The 21,513-nt window shown below is 47.6% G+C and overlaps 1 long non-coding RNA gene across 1 annotated transcript; it reads left to right on the top strand.

Moving 5' to 3' along the window:
- Window positions 1-1,559: 1,559 nt before the first annotated feature.
- On the top strand, window positions 1,560-20,753 carry LOC147084921 (uncharacterized). The gene is made up of 3 exons (XR_015075871.1): window positions 1,560-1,698; window positions 5,357-5,397; window positions 17,219-20,753. It is a non-coding gene; the product is annotated as an uncharacterized LOC147084921 (long non-coding RNA).
- The last annotated feature ends 760 nt before the right edge of the window (window positions 20,754-21,513 follow it).

The following is a 21,513-nucleotide window of genomic DNA, read 5'->3' as shown; positions in this document are numbered from 1 at the left end:
AGGTGGAACGCGTGCGCGGGAGAGGCAGCGTGTACGCATCGAACTTCCGTTTTTTTTCCAGGTTTTCCCGGGAGGGTAAGTCTCCAGCAGTTACAGTTTTGAAAAGCAGTCGCAAGGCCTGTTTTTCACAAGGTAAGTGGTGAATTAATTAAAATTAAAACATTTTTTCCGCAGGTTTATTATTTTTAAATACTTTAAAGAAAGGTAAGTTTATTTTTAGCCCCATTAGAAAATGTAATTAACTTTTTCAAAAATTTAAATTATTGTTTAAAATAGTTATTTCATGTATTTTATAGTTATTTTAAAAATGTGGTGTTTTCTTTTAATTTATTTGAAGATTTAGTGATGTTTTGGGGCTTATAGTATTTCTAGGTTTGACAGCTCTTCCTGTCAAACTTATGAATGAAGCATTCCCTGCTCCGATTGGCTCTCCATGGCCCACGTGATCCCAGGGGACGCTTCGAACTAACTGCGCCCCTGGGATACGCAAGCACTGCTCGCCGGCAGTTGGAGGAGGCCCAGGATCGGAATTCCACGGGGGCCCACAGCTCAAAGGCCAGCGCGCTAGCTAAGTGCAGGTCGGGGGCTTGCACCCGCGGGAAGCCCCCGACCCCGAAATTCTGGGCCAATGTGAATCCCCTTTTTTGATTGGTTGGGCTGGCCCGCATGATCCCAGGGACGGTTGCAAACCGCATGTGCCCCGGGATGCATGGGCCTTTAAGCAGGCATACCCTGCAGGCCCAGGAGTGCAAGAGTCCGAAGTTACGGAGTCACCAGTTCGGTGCGTATTTTTCTCGCGGATCAGAGGCATTCGCCCGCAGGAAGGCTCAGATCGCAATTTCAGCTTCAATCTTCCTGAGGTGTGTTGCCCAGAACTGGACGCCGTACCCCAAATGCATTCTAACCAGATCTTTATACACCTGTTGCGCAACTTCCAGCCGATTGTATTTAATCCGCGGTGGAGTTACCGGCAAATATCCCATTAATCTTTTAAGCAATTTTTGTACTTGTCCATTAGTTTTTAGTGTTTTCTCTATCAGAATCAGAATCAGAATCAGAATCAGAAACCCCACAGTGCAGATAGAGGCCATTTCGGCCCATCGAGCCTGCACCGACACATATCCCACCCGATCCCTGTAACCCCTACACCAACACATATCCCACCCTATCCCCGTAACCCCACGTATTTAATCCCCCTAACACTAAGGTTCAATTTATCATAGCCAATCAACCTAACCCGCACATCTTTGGACTGTGGGAGGAAACCGGAGCACCCAGAGAAAACCCACGCAAACACGGGGAGAATGTGCAAACTCCACACAGACAGTCGCCCGAGGCCGGATTCGAACCCGGGTCCCTGGTGCTGTGAGGCAACAGTGCTAACCACTATGCCACCGTGCTGCCTACATGGGCCCCTAAGTCTCTCTGCTCCTCAGCAGCACCTAGCTTTTCACCATTTAGAAAATTAGATAACCGCTTAAAATCCATTCAAACGCAGTAATACAGATACTTTAGCACATTTCGATATCAACATTGTTTATATGTGTCATTCTCCAACCTAAAATAAAGTGCAGTTAATGAGGAATCATTAACTGTTAGCTGAGAACAAATAATATGCCAATTAAAATTGTATATTTTTCCATTCCAGTCAGCAGTCTTTAACTTTGGAGCAAGATGGTGGAAAGAATCCTCCTATCTGTGAGTAACTGTTTAACAGCTTTTATATAGAATCATATAGTATTAAAGAATGGCTCCAGCACAGTAGGAGGCCATTTGGCCCATTGAGCCCATGCCGGCTCTCTGCACGAGCACTTCAGCTAGTCCTACTCCCCCGCCCTTTCCCCATAGACCTGCATTTTTTTTTACTTCATGTACAGGAAGACTATCCTTTATCCGAAAACCTCGGGACCAGCCGTGTTTCAGTTTCCGGAAAATTTCGGATTTCAGAAGGTATTTTATAAGACTGGGGAATTTGTCGGGGGTGGGGGTCAGCGGGGGGGTCGGCGGGGGTTGGGGTCGGCGGGGGTCGGCGTCGGGGGTGGGGGTCGGCGGGGGTCGGGGTCGTGCGCACGACTTACGCCGAACGAAAAAACTTTCGGTTTTCAGAGGATTTCGGTTTTCGGAAGTGCGGATAAAGGATACACTATCCCTTATCCGAAAGGGTGGGGGTCGGGGGGGGGAGAAACGAATATCGGACAGGCCGCTGCAGCTATCGGACGGGCCACTATATTGTTGGGTTCACTCTCCCGGTGTTCCTCCTTCACACTGCCCGGCTCGGTCTGCAATCTCCTACCCAGGAGGGAACTCAGTGACCCTCTGCCCTGCTCAGCATAAGTCGTGCACCACGCTGGTCATGTCGTGCGCACGACTTACGCTGAACGAAAAAACTTTCGGTTTTTAGAGGGTTTCGGTTTTCGGAAGTTCGGATAAAGGATAGTCTACCTGTACTTATCCAATTGAAAGCCACGATTGAATCTGCCTCCACCACCCTCTCAGGCAGTGCATTCCAGATCCTCACCACTCGCTGCGTAACAAACTTTTCCCTCATGTCGCCTTTGGTTTTTCTGCCAATCACCTTAAATCTGTGTCCTCCTGGTTCTCGACCCTTCTGCCAATGGGAACAGTTTCTCTCTCCATATACTGTCTAGACCACTCATGATTTTGAACAGCTCTATCAAATCTCCTCTCAACCTTCTCTGCTCTAAGGAGAACAACCCCAACCTCTCCAGTCTATCCATGTAACTGAAGTCCCTCGTCCCTGGAATCATTCTTGTAAATCCTTTCTGCACCCGCTCTAAGGCATTCAAATCATTCCTAAAGTGCGGTGCCCAGGATTGGACACAATACTCCAGTTGAGGCCGAACCAATGTTTTATAAAGGTTCATCCTAACTTCCTTGGTTTTGTACTCTGTGCCCCTATTTATGAAGCCGAGGATCCTGTGTGCTTTTTTAACCGCTTTCTCAACCTTCCCTGCCACCTTCAATGATTTGTGCACATATACCCCCAGGTCTCTCTGTTCATGCACCCCCTTTAGGATTGTACCCTTTCGTTTACATTACCTCTCCTCATTCTTCCTACTAAAATGTATCATTTCACAGTTTTCTGCTATAAACTTCATCTACCTCGTGTCTGCCAATTTCGCCAGCCTGTCTATGCCCTCTTGACATCTATCCCTATCTTCCTCACTGCTCACTATACTTCCAAGTTTTGCGCCAACCTCAAATATTGAAATATTTATTTTTATTCGTTCATGAGATGTGGGCGTCGTTGGCAAGGCCGGCATTCATTGCCCATCGCTGGTTGCCCTTGAGATGGTGGTGGTGATCAAACCTTCTTGAACCGCTGCAGTCCGTGTGGTGAAGGTGCTCCCACAGTGATGTGAGGGAGGTAGCTCCAGGATTTTGTCCCAGTGACGATATTAAGGACTAAAAAACGTAGACAGCTCAAACAGTGTACAGTTTTGGTTTCCTTTTTTAAGGAGGGTTATACTTGCAGTGGAGGCAGTTCAGAGATGCTTCACTGGACCTTCTTTTACCAGTGTAAACGATAAATAAAAATGTTCAATAACATTTGAAATTCGTTCATATAAATTTCAGGCTTTAAAACAATGGCCCAGAAATTCGGGTCGGGGGCTTCCCGCGGGTGCAAGCCCCTGACCTACACTTGCCTAGCGCACCGGCAGTTGACCTCTTGGCCTGCGTGCAATTCCTCTCCGAGGCCTGTCCCAGAGGCGTAGTTAGTGCGAAGCGTTCCCTGGGATCACGTGAGCAACAGGCAGCCAATCGGAGCAGGGAATGCTCCATTCATAAGTCTTGACAGATAGACCTGTCAGAACATATAAATGCTGAGGCTGTAAAACTGTACTTTACCTTCAAATACATTTTTTTTAAATCACTTTGTAAATAAACTCTAAATGACATTAAATAACTATTTTAAACAAAAATTTAAATTTTTGAAAAAAGTAATTTTATTAAAAACGGGGCTAAAAATAAACTTACCTTGCTTTAAAGTATTTAAAAGTAAAACACCCGTGGAAAAAATGTTTTAATTTTAAATAATTGACCACTTACATTTGAAAATGAAGTCCTTACGGCTGCTTTTTAAATTTCTAAAATGTACAGACTTACCCGCACGTTAAAACCTGAAAAAAAAGAAGGATGTTCAACGCGCAGGCGCAGACTCCCACGCGCACGCATTCGACCTCTGAACACCTTGGTTCAGAGGATCGGAAGTGCCGGTTTCCCGCGCATCCGTAGTGCATGCAAGATTCCGGCACTTCCATCGGGTCCACGCGTGGGTACTCCGTCCGTACTCGCGCGTTGGGACCCGAATTTCTGGGCCATAATGTTTTTATTATTTTTCCAAACAATTAAATTTTTATTTAAAGTGCTAAATCAATGGGACTTTTAATTCATTTCGAACCTGGGAAAATGTATTCTTATTAGATTTGAGTTTTATTTGGGGATTTCTCCTAAGCTTATGAGGAATCCTCCTTTCAGATTGGAGGCCATGGCTCACGTGATCTCAGGACGCTTCCGCGTACCTGTCATGCGTAGGCCTGTACGCCTGGAGGCCCAGGACCGGAAATCTCTGAAACTCCAGAGATACCAGATACATAGAAACATAGAGAATAGGAGCAGGAGTCGGCCATTCGGCCCCTCAAGCCTGCTCCGCCATTCAATGTGATCATGGCTGATCATCCAAATTCAGTACCCAGTCCCTGCCTTCTCCAAATATCCCTTGATCCCTTTAGCCTTAAGAAATATATCTAACTCCTTCTTGAATATATTTAGTGAATTGGCCTCTACTGCCTTCTGTGGTAGAGAATTCCACAGGTTCACCACTCTCTGGGTGAAGAAATTCCTCCTTATCTCAGTCCTGAATGGCTTACCCCTTATCCTTAGACTGTGACCCCTGGTTCTGGACTCCCCGGCCATCAGGAACATCCTTCCTGCATCTAGTCTGTCCAGTCCTGTCAGAATTTTACAAGTTTCAATGAGATCCACTCTCGTTCTTCTAAACTCCAGCGAGTATCAGCCCAATCGACCCAATCTCTCCACATACATCCTTTCTGCCATCCCAGGTATTAGCCTGGTGAATCTTCGCTGAACTCCCTCCATGGCAAGAACATCCTTCCTCAGATAAGGCGACCAAAACTGCACACAATACTCAAGGTGTGGTCTCACCAAGGCCCTGTACAACTGCAGCAAGACATCCTTGTTCCTGTACTCGAAGCCTCTCGCTACGAAGGCCAACATAACATTTGCCTACTCAAGAGGTACGCCTCTGATCAGAAATTCAGGGCCGTTAAGTATATTCTGATAATCGTATATATTGCTTGCATTTGTTTTGCAGATGCCGTGGTCAGAAAGAATGGCAGCGCAATCCGGAACAGTGTAAGATTGTTAACCTGCACAGTACTGTATCTTGCATGTATTTACAACGTATATTTCAGTAATGTAAGAAAAATGCACGGGCCCTGACGGGCAATATAACAATTCAACGATATAGGCCCAACATTTGCAGTCATAGAAAACATAGATACACAGAAGATAGGAGTAGGCCATTCGGCCCCTCGAGCCTGCTTCCCCATTCAATGAGATCATGGCTGATCATCCAAATTCAGTACCCGGTCCCTGCTTTCTCCCCATATCCCTTGATCCCTTTAGCCTTAAGAAATATATCCAACTCCTTCTTGAATATATTTAATGAATTGGCCTCCACTGTCCTCTGTGGTACAGAATTCCACAGGTTCACCACTCTCTGGGTGAAGAAATTCCTCCTCATCTCAGTCCTAAATGGCTTACCCCTTATCCTTAGACTGTGACCCCTAGTTCTGGACTCCCCGGCCATTGGGAACATCCTTCCTGCATCTAATCTGTCTAGTCCTGACAGAATTTTATAAGTTTCAATGAGATCCCCTCTCATTCTTCTAAACTCCAGCGAGTACAAGCCCAATCGACCCAATCACTCCTCGTACGTCATTCCTGCCATCCTAGGTATCAGCCTGGTGAATCTGCGCTGCACCCCCTCCATGGCAAGAACATGTTTTCTACCGCTGGCTTTCCGCGGGCGAATGTCTCCGATTTGCCAAAAATACGAATTTACCTGCTGGCCCGGGAGGTACTGAGACATCGCGATCCCGGGCCTCTCCGGGTACCCGCGGATAGAGGCCCACATATCCCAGGGGCGCATGCTGTTCGCAAGCACCCCTGGGATCACGCGGACTGCCCCACCCAATGAAAGAAGGAGAATCTCCATTTACACTTATCTGGATTCCGTATACACGGAACTCCAATAAGTATGAATGGGGATGACTTAAAAAATACACGAACGCATGAAATAAGTTTTAAAATATTACATGTTAAAAATTAATTATAATTCCATTAAATTAAATATTTTGAACTAAAATTTAATTTTCTGAAAAAATTTCTATGTTTTAACGAGGTTAAAATACAACTTAATTTTTTGGACAGGGATTTAATTTATAAATGAGTGAGCAAATTTTATTTTTCTATTCTGTAAAACTGTTACACTGGTAAAAGCAGGCCCTACACCTGCTTTCACCAAGCAGAAGATTTGCACGGGCGTTCGCTGGGCAGGATTTTGGTAAACAGCGCAACTCTCCACCCACCGAGGCCCTTTTCCCGGGGACGTGGAGGATCTGTCAAGAAGAATCTTGACAGCTCGAAAATTACGGGTTTTAGCGCACGCGATTTGCATGCCGAAAGGCGGAACTTGCGTGGCACCTACGGGCACGTGCGCACCTCGTACATAGAAGATAGGAGCAGGAGTAGGCCAGTCGGCCCCTCGATCCTGCTCCGCCATTCAATGAAATCATGGCTGATCATCCAAATTCAGTACCCTGTCCCTGCCTTCTCCCCATATCCCTTGATCCCTTAGGCCTTAAGAAATATATCTAACTCCTTCTTGAATATATTTAATGAATTGGCCTCAACTGCCTTCTGTGGTAGAGAAGTCCACAGGTTCACCACTCTCTGGGTGAAGAAATTCCTCCTCATCTCTGTCCTAAATGGCTTACCCCTTATCCTTAGACTGTGACCCCTGGTTCTGGACTCCCCGACCATCGGGAACATCCTTCCTGCATCTAGTCTGTTTAGTCCTGTTAGAATTTTATAAGTTTCAATGAGATCGCCTCTCATTCTTCTAAACTCCAGCGAGTATAAGCTCAATTGACCCAATCTCTCTTCATACGTCATTCCTGCCATCCCAGGTATCAGTCTGGTGAATCTTCGCTGCACTCCCTCCATGGCAAGAACATCCTTCCTCAGATAAGGCGACCAAAACTGCACACAATCCTCAAGGTGTGGTCTCACCAAGGCCCTGTACAACTGCAGCAAGATATCCTTGTTCCTTGCTCATGGCCTTGGAGGAGATGCAGGTGTTGGGGTGAACCTGCTTCATCACTTTGTAGATGTAGATGGAGTAACTCTCCTTCCTCGACTTTCTGTGCTTCTTGTCCCCCCTTCGCTGCCGGTTTAGTAATAGTTTTCTTAGCGCCCTTCTTGGCAGCTGTTTTCTTATCGTCAACCATTCTCAAACTCGATTTCAGATGCACCCATAGTGGTTGTAAGTTACAGCCCATGATCATTCTTTTGGAACAATTAACCGGAAATGCAATTTTGGAGGGATAAAAACCAAAGGGCAACATTCGGGGTAGTTTTAACCTAATTCGCCAGGCTAAACTGTTTGTGTACGACCAGCTGATGTTTTACATCCCTTCTGAATTTACCCCCCAGTCAAGTCCATAATGACCCAATGACACGTGTTGTCTTAAAAAAGTTTATGTTTGTTCACTTGAGAAGTAACAAATTCAGTCTGCTGGTTATAAACATTTTGGCCTAGAAATTTAGTATAGCCACGTTTGGGGCGCTACAGCCGGGCGTTCGCAAAATTTAGCACCCGGCGCAGCTTAGCACCACCTTCGCCGATATTCAGTTGCATCGCCCCAAGAGGTTGCTGCTGCACTAAAGCAGGCGATGCACGACTATCATAAGGTGCTAAGCCGGCGAGACGGGGCGCTACCACCGAGGGCGGGTGCAGCGCAGGTGCGGCGAGTTGCTGATTGAAGGCAGACACGCTGGCGCCGGTCAGCTCTTAAAGGGGGAGTGTGGAATTGTTTGGCTGCCACGCCCTGCACACTGCAGCCCTGAATCAAGGCCTGAACATAGCTGCTTCAACAGTTCAACGCCCACAACAGTGGAGAAGGCTAGGAAGCGAGCACAGCGCTTCAGCGAGGGTGCCCTGAAGGTACTGGTTGGCGCAGTGGAGTGCAGGCATCTTGTCCTCTTCCCTGATAGTGGCAGGAGGCCGCTGCCCAGCGAGTATCGAAAAGCCTGGAGGGAGGTGGCAAACAGGGTGACCTCCAACAGCGTGGTTGGCAGGACTCCTGTGCAATGCAGAAAAAAGTTCAACGACCTCACTCAGGTTGTCAGGGTGAGTACCCTTTCCAGTATCCTCCTCATCCCTGCATGTGCACCTCACTTTATGGCCAAAGGGACCTGAAAGCCCCAATGACCAGCCCTCATCCAGCAGCTATGGGACTGTCCTGAAAATCACTTGCACATTCAGCACTTTACACACTGTCAGGGATATTCCACCATGAGAGGCAGTGCAGGCAAGATCAGGGCTTGACACTGTCAGGGCTATTCCACCATGGGAGGCAGTGCAGGCAAGATGAGGGCTTGACACTGTCAGGGCTATTCCACCATGGGAGGCAGTGCAGGCAAGATGAGGGCTTGACACTGTCAGGGCTATTCAACCATGGGAGGCAGTGCAGGCAAGATCAGGGCTTGACACTGTACTTAGAGGCCGTCCTTTCTCTTGCAGGGCAAGTTGGCCCACAACCGTTGGCAGCAGCGACAGACCGGGAGAGGCCGTCCTGACCTCAAACAGCTCAGCAACCTGGAGCAGCATGTGGCGCGCATTATGGCAGGCCGGCTGATTGGCCCCGTCGCCATTGGAAATGCCGACCCTGTTCTGGGCAGCAATGGTAAGGTCATCACCTTTTTGACCTCTCTCTTTCCACTTGCGTCTCACACCAGCATCCTTTGCCACTCTCGAACCAATGCAGTGCATAGCAGCACTCATGCCTCCCTCGCTGCCACCCTGTCCTCACTCTAAAGCAACTCTTGTGCCTCCCTGCTTTCAGATACTGAATCGCCAGGTGAGGAGGCGGGCGCTCAAGCTGGCACTGTGTCTGATTCTGAAATCGAGGAAGAGGAAGCCGGCCCATCAGTGACACCCTCAGCTGAGGCAGCCCATGGCCATGATGGGGACACATCTTCCATGGAGGGGAGGAGGGGGGAAGGGTCTGAGGAGAGTAAAGCTCCAGGGCCCAGCGGGCTGCAGCAACGTGGGCGGGGTGGGGAAGCTCGGCAGCCTTCTCCCCGGAGGGAGAGTCTGGCCTCGAGTCCTGCTATGGTGAGCGCAGAGGAGATGCGGCTCCTTGCTGAAATGGGCGCCCAGGCTGAGCGCAGGCATACTGAGCCCATGGCTGCAGTGGCAAGGATGCCTGACTCCATAGAGTCACTGGCAAGGAGTGTACAGGAATTCGGGGCAGCACAGGCCAGGAGTCTGCCGGGCTTTGCGGCAGCACAGGCTAGGAGTCAGCAGGACTTCGCTGCATCACAGGCGGCTTCCAGCCAAGTGCTCAGTCGTGCTGTGCATTCACTGGCTGGTGTGATGCAGACACAGACCAGGGCCACACGGGCACTAACTGCTGCCACCCTCGCTGGATTGGCCAGGCATCGATGGGGCCATCGCCGTGCCGCAGCAGCCCAGCAGTGCTGGCCCTTGCGAGTGCCAGTGTATCAGCCGACCAGGGAGTGCCTGTGCTCTGTCAGGTTGGCAGCATTCCTGCAGCCAACACTGTCACTCCTCCACTGCAGCTGCCACCACACGTAGGACCCACTGCTGCCGCCCAAGCAGAGTTGGAGCAGTCAGCAGCCGGGCCCTCCAGGCCCAGAGCTGGTCCAGGCCGTCACCCAAGGGCATCTGCCGTCTCACCATCTGACCCTCAGCAGCTTTCCAACCCAGCCTTGCTGCAGCCACTGGGGTCCCATTGAGGAGGAGCTGCAAGGCGGGGAGGGGCCACTCGTGGAAGCAAGGCGGATCACCCTTGCAGGGGAAAAAGTAGAAGATGTGGCCAAATTTTTTTAAATATATGAGGCCGAGAAGGTTTTTTGACATATGAAGGCCCAGACTGTTGTGTTTTTTGATATATGAAGTCCGAGACTGTCGTGTTTTTTGATATATGAAGGCCGAGACTTGTGTTTTTTGATATATGAAGGCCCAGACTGTTGTGTTTTTTGATATATGAAGGCCGAGACTGTTGTGTTTTTTGATATATGAAGGCCCAGACTGTTGTGTTTGTTTTTTATAAAGGCCGAGGATCATGGTCATTTTTGTTTTACTGCTCTTTTCATTTTCTGAAGGTTGTGAGAGCCAGTTATGTCTCTGACTGTTTTTTGGGGGGTTTCTCTGAATTAGTTTGCCATGCAGGAAGGGCACAGAGTTTACACAGTTAAAAATGTCTTTAATCGCATTGCCCATGTTTGCTTTTTGAACTATTTGTTGCCTTGACCGGCTGAGGGCTTGCGGAGCGGATCCATTCATCTTCTTTCATTGGCACAAGCCATTCCCTGAGAGGGGGCCTAGAACCGAGTTGTAATAAGCCGCCGACGGACGGCCCTTGCACTTTGTGCCTCCCTCCCATCTTGGAGCTCCTCCTCCTCCTCCTCCTCCTCCTGAGGATAGCCAGGTTGTGCAGCATGCAGCTCACTACAACGAAATGGGAGACTCGCTCAGGCGAGTACTTTTGGGCTCCCCCGGAATGATCCAGACAGCGGAACCGTTGCTTGAGCATGCCGATTGTGTGCTCAATGATGTTCCTGGTTGCTTGATGGCTGTCATTGTATCGCTCTTCAGCAGGGGTGCTGGGTGCACGGAGCGGGGTCATCAGTCAGGTGCACAAAGGATAGCCTTTGTCCCCGAGAATTCATCCTCGTGGGTGAGACTGGGCTTCGAAAATGTCTGCCACAGAAGTCTGGCGCAGGATGAAGGCATCGTGGCTGCTGCCTGGAAAGCGGGCATTGACAGGTAGTATGAACTGCCTGTGGTCACACACCAACTGCATGTTGAGCGAATGGTAGCCCTTCCGGTTGCGGTAATCCTCAGCATTTTGTAGAGGTGCCCACAAAGCCACATGCGTGCAGTCAATGGAGCCCTGCACCATGGGGATGCCCGCTAATGCTGCAAAGCCCATTGCACGCTCTTGCTGCTTGTCCAGGGTCATGGGGAAGGAGATGAACTGACGTCTCCTTCTGAAAAGAGCATTGGTCACCTGGCGGATGCAGCAATGTACCACGAACTGGGTGATGTTGGCAATGTCCCCAGTGACGGATTGAAAGGAGCCGGTGGCATAGAAGTTGAGAGCCACCGTCACCTTCACTGCCACCAACAGAGACGTCCTGCTTCTCAGCTGTGGCTGCAGATCTCTGCGAAGCAGGTGGCAGATCTCAGTGACCATCTCCCTTCTGAATCGCAGCCTCTGAACACACTGCTCCTCAGACATGTTCAGATATGAGAACTGCTGGCGGTATACCCTGGGTGGGTAAGGCCTCCTGTGCCGACGCCTGTTGGCCCTTCTCTGTCTGGCCATGACTGGCACTCTCTCGCGGCGTCTCTGAGCCCTTTGAAGGCAATGCAGTAAGCCAACATATCCACCCATTGCAGCCCCCATTATATGTTTCTAATCAAGGCTATGGCACTGAAAGTTAAATCCAAGTGCAAAGCTCTGGCCTGAAGCCAGAAGTACCTGTGCGAGCGTTGAGTCAAACCAGAAAGCTCTCTCCCTTTGTCTCTCTCCAAATATCCATCTCTCACAAAGAAGGAGTGGAACAAAATGGCAGCCACTTATACAGCAGGAGGAGTCCCCTTTAATTAGTGCCCCCCGCGCCCCGCAGCGACAGGAAACTGTTCCCCTCTACCAGTTGCTGGGGGCGCCAGGCGCACAGAAAGCCGGCGCCACTGAAGTTCCAGTTCGGGGCGCTCCAAGGGCGTTGCACCATGAAATGATGTCAGGATCTGCGCGCGCAGCTGGGCGGGCGCTGCGGTTTTGCGCCGCCGCTAAATCTTAAGTGAAGTTCGCGAGAGGCGCAGATCGCGCCGTGCCCAGGTGCTAGCCGCTTAGCGCCCCACTTCTCCTCCTCCTAAGGCGCTAGCGGCTGGCGCTAACAACTGAATTTCTAGGCCCTCATTTTTAAAATAACTAAAATTACATGAAATAATTATTTTAAACAATAATTTAAATTTTTGAAAAGATTATTTACATTTTCTAACGGGGCTAAAAATAAACTTACCTTTCTTCAAAGTATTTAAAAATAATAAACCTGTGGAAAAAATTTTTTAATTTTAATTAATTCACCACTTACCTTGTTAAAAGCAGTCCCTGTGCCTGCTGTTTAAAAGTGTAACTTCTGGAGACTTACCCTCCCGGAGAAACCTGCAAAAAAAAAAATGTAAGTTCGATGCGCTCGCGCTGCCTCGACGGTGCACGTGTTCCACCTGTCAACCCCTTCTTTCAGGGGAACGGAAGTGCCGGTTTCCCGCGCATGCGCAGTGCATGCATGAAACCGGCACTTCCATTGGGCTTACAGGAGATTACCCCGTGCGTACTCACCCGTGGAGAGCCGAATTTCTGGGCCATAATTTCTAACTAAACTATATGTAAAGATGAAAATATCCAAGGCCATAGCTACCATAGAGCAGTTGCTGCTAAGTGAGATCTATGTTTCTCTCTCCCCATGTCTGTCGCAAATGATACCAACCACACTTCCCCATTGAATGAACTAAACATGAACACCTCTCAGAATCTGAATTAACCAAGAACGCGTAACATTTAGCTAAACTTTTCTTTTTCGGAGCAAGTATCTATTTAATTTCAAAGGGTAGTGGAATAATAGCGCAAGATGAGATGTCAGGTAACTCATTAAAGGATTCCCCTCCCACTATTTCCACCGACGGAATTGTCACCCTACAGTTGCTGAAGGGGTTTCTCAAAGTCATGGGGCCAACACTTGCGATCGGAGGCTTCCCGCGGGCGGGCTCCTCCGACCTGCCAAATGTCTGCGAATTTACCTGGTGTGGCCCGGGAAGAATGGCGGCTTGCACGCCTGGGCCTCTCCGGGTCCGTGTGAGCAGGGCCCCACGTATCCCAGGGGCGCAAGCGGTTCGAAGGCGCTCCTGCGATCACGTGGGCCCGCTCAACCAATAGAAGAAGAGACCGCCCCAATCATACATTTTGCAGATCTATAAAATTCCGACAGGACTGGACAGACTAGATGCAGGAAGGGTGTTCCCGATGGTCGAGGAGTCCAGAACCAGGGGTCACAGTCTAAGGATAAGGGGTAGGCCATTTAGGACAGAAATGAGGAGGAATTTCTTCACCCAGAGAGTGGTGAACCTGTGGAATTCTCTACCACAGAAGGCAGTAGAGGCCAATTCATTAAATATATTCAAGACGGAGTTAGATATATTTCTTAAGGCTAAAGGGATCAAGGGGTATGGGGAGAAAGCAGGGACAGGGTCCTGAATTTGGATGATCTGCCAGGAGGTCATTGAATGGCGGAGCAGGCTCGAGGGGCCGAATGGCCTACTCCTGCTCCTATCTTCTATGTTTCTATGTTTCTAAGTTTCTGTACGTACGGAACTGCCAAAAGTATGAATGGGGATCACTTAAAATAATTTTTTAAAATACACATTTAAAATTAATTGAAATGCCATTTCATTAAATATTTTAAACAAAGATTTATTTTTTGATTTTTAAAAATATTTTAAGGGGCTAAAACTAAACGTAACTGTTTTTAAAGATATCTTTAATTTATAAATGATTATCAAATTTCATTTTTCTATTTTTTTAAACTCTTAAGCTGGTAAAAGCAGGCCTAAATCTTTTACCAGGCTTAAGAATTTGACAGTCATTCAGCGGACAGAAGTTGTGCAAAAAACGCAAATCTCTGCCCGCAGACGCACTTTTCTTGGGCATGCAGCTGATCTGTCAAGAGGATTCTTGACAGACTGCAAGGACCGGGCTTCGCATGCCTCAAAGCGGCACTCGCGCGGCCGCTGCGGGCACATGCGCACCTCGTACACACCCGTGGGGGTCAGAAAATCCGGCCCACAATGGTATTTTGTGACTCTATTTAGAAATGAGCGAGGGATGCATAAGGCAACAAGGTTTTATGGAATAGCAACAGAAAATGCTGGCAATACTCAGCAGGCCAGGCAGCATCCAAGGAGAGAGAGAAACAGAATTAACGTTTCAGGTCTGGGACCCTTCATCAGAACTGAAAAAAGCTGGAAGTGTAACAGACATTAAGCAGGTGGGGGGTTAGGAGGGGAGGAAGGAATTGAAAGAACATCCTATGAAAATGTTGCAAATGGGAATGGCAAAATCATACTGCATGAAAAATGGGGGCAGTGGTTATTGGCACAGAACTTGGTGTTGGGGGCTTGCCGCGCGTGCAAGCCCCCGATGTGCGCTCACCCTACGCGCCGACATCTGAAACCTGGCCCGCAGTGGATTTCCTTTCAGTGGCCAGGTTCTGATGTCGGCGCGCTGTGCTAACCTGACCCAGCGGCGTAGTTAGTGCGATGTGCCGGCTGGGATCAGGTGAGCACTGTTCAGCCAATCAGGGCAGAGGAAACTTCATTCATAAGTTTGAGAGTAAGAACTGTCAAACTCATGTGAGGTACTGCACCCCAAAACACTACTTATACTTTAAATAAAATTTAAACCTGAAAGGTTAACTCTGCTTAGAACCAAACATAGAAGATAGGAGCAGGAGTAGGCCATTCGGCCCCTCGAGCCTGCTCCGCCATTCAATGCGATCATGGCTGATCATCCAAATTCAGTACCCTGTCCCTGCTTTCTCCCGATATCCCTTGATCCCTTTAGCCTTAAGAAATATATCCAACTCCTTCTTGAATATATTTCATGAATTGGCCTCTAGTGCCTTCTGTGGTAGAGAATTCCATAGGTTCACCACTCTCTGGGTGAAGAAATTCCTCCTCATCTCAGTCCTAAATGGCTTACCCCTTATCCTTAGACTGTGACCCCTGGTTCTGGACTCCCCGGCCATCGGGAACATCCGTCCTGCATCTAGCCTGTCCAGTCCTGTCAGAATTTTATAAGTTTCAATGAGATCCCCTCTCATTCTTCTAAACTCCAGCGAGTAGAAGCCCAATCGACCCAATCTCTCCTCATACGTCATTCCTGCCATCCCAGGTATCAGCCTGGTGAATTTTCGCTGAACTCCTTCCATGGCAAGAACATTCTTCCAAAACTGCACACAAAATTTGAAAAAACATCCCAATCATTAAATAAATTATAAATAAGTTTAAAAAAATAATTTAAACAATAATTTTTTTTTGTTGAAAAGAACAAATTTTTAATAAAAAGGGTCTAAAACTAAACTTACCTTATTGTAGATTCTTTAAAACAATAAACCTGCGGGAAAAAAAATTCTAAATTGCACTAAAACACCACTTACCTGTAAAAATAAATATTTACGTGTGCTTTTTACAAGCGTAAAGACCGGAGGCCTTTAGGCATGCGCAAACCCCCCAAAACAGAGGAAATCCAAGACGCACGCGCTGCCCCCTACAGCGCACGCGCTGGCCTCTTCACCTCTTGGGTGAGAGGAGAGGAAATGCCGGTTTTCAGCGTATGCGCTGTGCATACGCTGAAAACCGGCATTTCCTCCGGCCAGACGCGTGAGTAGCCCCTTCCGTACTCACGCGTTTGGGGAGGAATTTCTGCCCCATTATCTGAAATTGTTGAACTCTACGTTGCGTCCTGAAGGCTGTAGTGTGCCTAACTGAGGAACAGCACCTCATCTTTCGATTAGGCACTTTACAGCCTGCCGGACTCAACATTGAGTTCAACAATTTCAGATAATAATCCCTGCCCCCATTTTTCATGCTGTATTATTTTTGCCACTCCCATTTGCAACATTTTATCTTTCGTGCCTCTTACAGAAGTACAGGATATTCTTTCAATTCCTTCCTCCCCTCCTAACCCCCTCCCTGTCTCTGCACCTGCTTAATGTCTGTCACATCTCCAGCTTTTTCCAGTTCTGATGAAGGGTCCCAGACCTGAAACGTTAACTCTGTTTCTCTCTCCACGGATGCTGCCTGGCCAGCTGAGTATTTCCAGCATTTTCTGTTGTTATTTCAGACTTCCAGCATCCGCAGTAGTTTGCTATTATATTAAGGTTTTATGAAATACTATATATGAAGAAAACACAAACACAAACAAAGACTAGGGGCTAGATTTTCGGGGAGCCGTCAGGCGGGGTTTCAGGCGTGTGGGGGGGACAACCTGAATTTGGGGGTCCTGACACCATCCCGCCCAAAACCCCGCCCCACGTAGGTTTCGGGGGTGGCGAGTACCCGCCCCGCACTGGGACCCGCCAAAACCAGACGGGAAGGGATTCGTGCCAATTAACTGCCTGTTAACAGATAGTTAACAGGCAGTTTTTAGCCTAATCCCTATTTTGAGGGGTTTCGTGTGGAGCAGGCGGGCTGTCGGGTTGAAGGAGTTGGAGGGGTCGCGATGTCGGCGCTCAGGTGAGTGATGGGTGCATGAGTGCAAAGGTAAGTGTGTTTGGTGTGTCTAAAGCGTGTAAGGAACTTTTACTTACCTGTACTTACCTTAACAGCCTTTCTTCCTGTAACCGTCGGGAGCCCATCACTCAGCCGGAACTTAAAGCTGAACGGCTGCGATCTGTGAAAACTGACAGCCTTCAGCTTTGAGTGCCGGTGTGAGTTCTAACTGAGTCTGTGCAGAATGACTCATGGTAGAACTCAGACTGTCAGTGTTTGACAGCTTCAAACAGCTGTGAAACACTGATATTTCATCTGTCAAAAACTCTTGACAGATGAAATTTCAGTCTGTGACGACACCTGTTGCCGGGTGGCCCTTAATTGGCCTGCTGAGCCCGCTGGGCGGGCTTAACAAGGTCAATCAAGGGAAAAACGCGCGGATTGGCCGGACGTCGAAGTAGGCGGGTCAAAAACCCGAAAGGGGAAGTCCCGCCTTCTTCCCGACAGGTTCGGCAAAATCTACCCCTAGGTGTCTCCTCACAACGGTATAGTTTTACCTAACTGAAATAATTTTTCATTTTTTTCCAGTGTGGACAAACATATGAAATGATCAGGCTGACGGATTTCAACACAGTGTCAAGTAGGACTGTAATGAGAGAGCCATCGTGCCTTTATGCCAGTATACAATAGAGCCTATATCGATACCAGTGAGCAAGTGTGGTAAAGTCACCCAGCATGTTCATGCTCGGAGAACAATGTTTCAAAAGATTTCGCGGTTCCTGCATTCAGTAATCCCAGCTTTCTGTAGAAGATAAAAGCAATACAGCAGGTGCTGGATATCTGGAAAAAAAACAGAAAATGCTGGAGATATGTTTCAGGTTGATGACCTTTCGTCAGAACTCATCTGACGAAAGGTCATCGACCTGAAAGGTTAACTCTGCTTAGAACCATAGAAACATAGAAGATAGGAGCAGGAGGAGGCCATTCGGCCCCTCGAGCCTGCTCCGCCATTCAATGCGATCATGGCTGATCATCCAAATTCAGTAGCCTGTCCCTGCTTTCTCCCCATATCCCTTGATCCCGTTAGCCTTAAGAAATATATCCAACTCCTTTTTGAATATATTTCATGAATTGGCCTCTAGTGCCTTCTGTGGTAGAGAATTCCACAGGTTCACCACTCTCTGGGTGAAGAAATTCCTTCTCATTTCTGCCTAAATGGCTTACCCCTTATCCTTAGACTGTGACCCCTGGTTCTGGACTCCCCGGCCATCGGGAACATCCTTCCTGCATCTAGTCTGTCCAGTACTGTCAGAATTTTATAAGTTTCAATGAGATCGCCTCTCATTCTTCTAAACTCCAGCGAGTATAAGCCCAGTCGACCCAATCTCTCCTCATACGTCATTCCTGCCATCCCAGGTATCAGCCTGGTGAATTTTCGCTGAACTCCCTCCATGGCAAGAACATTCTTCCTCAGAAAAGGCGTCCAAAACTGCACACAATACTCAAGATGTGGTCTCACCAAGGCCCTGTACAACCACAGCAAGACATCCTTGTTCCTGTACTCAAACCCTCTCGCTACGAAGGCCAACATACCATTTGCCTTCTTAACCGCCTGCTGCACCTGCATGCTTAACTTCAGCGACTGGTGCACAAGGACACCCAGGTCTCGTTGCACTTCCCCTTCTCCCAATCTATTGTCATTCAGATAATAATCTGCCTTCCTGTTTTTGCCAGCAAAGTGGATAACCTCGCATTTATCCACGTTTTATTGCATCTGCTATGCTTCTGCCCAATTACCCAACCTGCGCAAATCATACTGGAGTTTCTCGGCATCCTCCTCGCAGCACACATGCCCACCCAGCTTTGTGTCGTCTGCAAACCTGGAAATATTACATCTAGTCCCCTCGTCTAGATCATTAATATATATTGTGAATAGCTGGGGTCCAAGGACCGATCCCTGCGGTACCCCACTAGTCACTGCCTGCCACTTGGAAAAAGACCCTTTATTCCAACTCTTTGCTTTCTGCCTGCCAACCAGTTCTCTATCCAAGTCAATACCTTGCCCCCAATCCCATGTGCCTTAACTTTACACGTTAATCTCGTATGAGCGACCTTATCGAAAGCCTTCTGAAAGTCCAAATACACCACACCCTCTGGTTCTCCCTGATCTATTTTACCAGTTACATCCTCAAAAAATTCGAGTAGTTTAGTCAAGCACGATTTAGCTTTTGTAAATCCATGTTGACTTTGTCCGATCCTGTCACTGTTTTCCAAGTGCTTTGCTATTACATCTTTTATAATGGACTCTAGCATTTTCCCCTCTACCGATGTCAGGCTTACCGGTCTGTAATTCCCCGTTTTCTCTCTACCACCTTTTTTGAATAGTGGGGTAACATTAGCTACCCGCCAATCCATGGGTACTGTTTCAGATTCCATCGAATGTTGGAAGATGATCAGCAATGCATCTACTATTTCTAGGGCCACTTCCTTAAGTACCCTAGGATGTAGATTATCAGGCCCTAGGGATTTATCGGCCTTCAATCCCGTCAATTTCCCTAACACCATTTCCCTACAAATACTGATTTATTTCAGTTCCTCCCTTTCATCAGACCCTATGTTCCCCGACATCTCTGGGAGGTTATTTGTGTCCTCCTTTGTGAAGGCAGAACCAAAATATATGTTTCTCTCCACATAGATGCTGCCTGACCTGCTGAGTATCTCCAGCATTTTCTGTTTTTAATTCTGCAGAACATTCGCGATCTTCTCTCACCATTGACGTTTACAATTAACAAAGTACACTTAGCCCCGATTTTAATCTCTCCTGCTCGGCGGATGTGGCCCGGACGCCCGTTTTGCGCCCTGCCCGATTTGACTCATCGGCTGGGGGTGTACAGCAAGGGTACGACCGAAAGGTAGCAACGTTCCCGCCGGGCGGAATCGGTCAAAATCAGGGCTCTGTCTGATGTCTACAATCTGCAGATTTTATGTTTGTTATAAATCTCATTATCAAGAAACTACTCATGAAATAACGCTGGACGGCCAGCTGGTGGTGCCGTCCAAGGAGTATAAATACTCGGGCGTGGGCCCATTTCTTGTGGGACATTTTGTAAGACAAGGAACTAGTGAAGTACAACTAGAACTCCATGTTCTGAAACAAGTTGATTAAAGCCTTGCTTTATGCTCAAACCAAGTAATAATAATAACAATAATAATAATCAACTTTATTGTCATTGTTAGTGCACAAGTGCAGTACAACGAAATGTAGGCTTGCGGCTCCCGAGAGTGTACATTTAGATTAAGACATTTAAACATTCAACATTCATTTGACTTGTAATACATTAACATAAACATAATAAAGTGCATTGGCAGATGTGCAGGCTTTAGAGTTTATTTGTGGAGTTCAGTAGGATGACAGCCCTGGGAAAGAAGCTGTTCCTAAATCTGGTCGTTCAGGTGCGAATGCATCTGTAGTGTCTCCCAGATGGCAGGAGGGCGAACAGATTGTGGCTGGGGTGGGTATGGTCTTTGATGATGGTCAGTGACCTCCGTAAACAGCATTTCTGGTATATGTGCTTTATGGTCGGTAGCCGGGTGCCGGTAATGCGTTGGGCAGTTTTGACTACCCGCTGCAGGGTATGTTATTCAAAGCTGTCGTCTTTTTAATTAAGGTTTTTTTAATTAAGGTTTGCCAATTTCCTGTCCCGTGCATTTCACAATTGGTGCGTGCGTAGTTATTAACTCGAAGTTACCACAAGCCTCCTGCATCTTGTCCTTAAGGCATGTCCAAACAGAGGTAGTATCCAGTGATCTGGGTAATGAGCATATTTTTCTCCTGCTGATGCCAGCGCTGCTGATGCCAATTTCAGAGCAGAAACCATTGCCGAGCTAATTGTAACATAACTGAACATTGGCATGCAATCGAAGCCGAGATATATTTTCTTCTGTACAGATCATATAGTCTGGCGCATTTTTCACGAGAGAGTTTTAACTGATTTGCAGGCATTTCTGCATTTCCACACGTGTATGTTTTAGAATTTAGAATGACGATAGAAATGGGACAAAAATAGCACTCGCTGTATTGCATTGTTACTGATACTCACGACTGTAAATAAAAAAAGAATGCCCTGTGGTTATATGTTTGCGATCATTTCTCAATGCCAAGTTACAGAGGAAGTTAGTTTTGCAAATCATTTAGAACAGCAACCAAAGAAACATAGAAGATAGGAGCAGGAGTAGGCCATTCGGCCCCTCGAGCCTGTTCCGCCATTCAATGCAATCATGGCTGATCATCCAAATTCAGTACCCTGTCCCTGCCTTCTCCCCATATCCCTTGATCCCTTTTGCCTTAAGAGATATATCCAACTCCTTCTTGAATATATTTAATGAATTGGCCTCTACTGCCTTCTGTGGTAGAGAATTCCACAGGTTCACCACTCTCTGGGTGAAGAAATTCCTCTTCATCTCTGTCCTAAATGGCTTACCCCTTATCCTTAGACTGTGACCCCTGGTTCTGGACTCCCCGGCCAGCGGGAACATCCTTCCTGCACTTCTAATTATGAGCTATCATATTATTTTAAAGTCAGCTCTTTAGCGGCGCGACAATTAGAACATTTCCACCAGTTAAGGCAGAAAAAGCCGGCGCTATTTTGATCAAGATTTCTGTATAAGCTCTGCTGAATCCAGATGAGTACGGCTGACACCGCATGCTTTCAAACTAAACACAAAGGATATCAAGCCAGGTCGAACACCACATCCGCGACTAACGTGCAGCATACTAAGAGTCAGTCGGCGTTCAGATAACCCGAGATACGTGACCAGGACCTCGTTAAATGCAGCTCTTAATTTTCTCACTTAGCGTCAGTATTAGAATAGATTTCTTCCTC

The sequence above is a fragment of the Somniosus microcephalus genome, unplaced genomic scaffold, assembly GCF_052327205.1.
Source record: "Somniosus microcephalus isolate GS21.2 unplaced genomic scaffold, FLI_Smic_1.0 unresolved_chr9, whole genome shotgun sequence".
In the NCBI taxonomy this organism is placed as follows: domain Eukaryota; kingdom Metazoa; phylum Chordata; class Chondrichthyes; order Squaliformes; family Somniosidae; genus Somniosus; species Somniosus microcephalus.
Note: the sequence above shows the minus strand (reverse complement) of the source record. Positions and strands in the feature narration are given on the sequence as shown.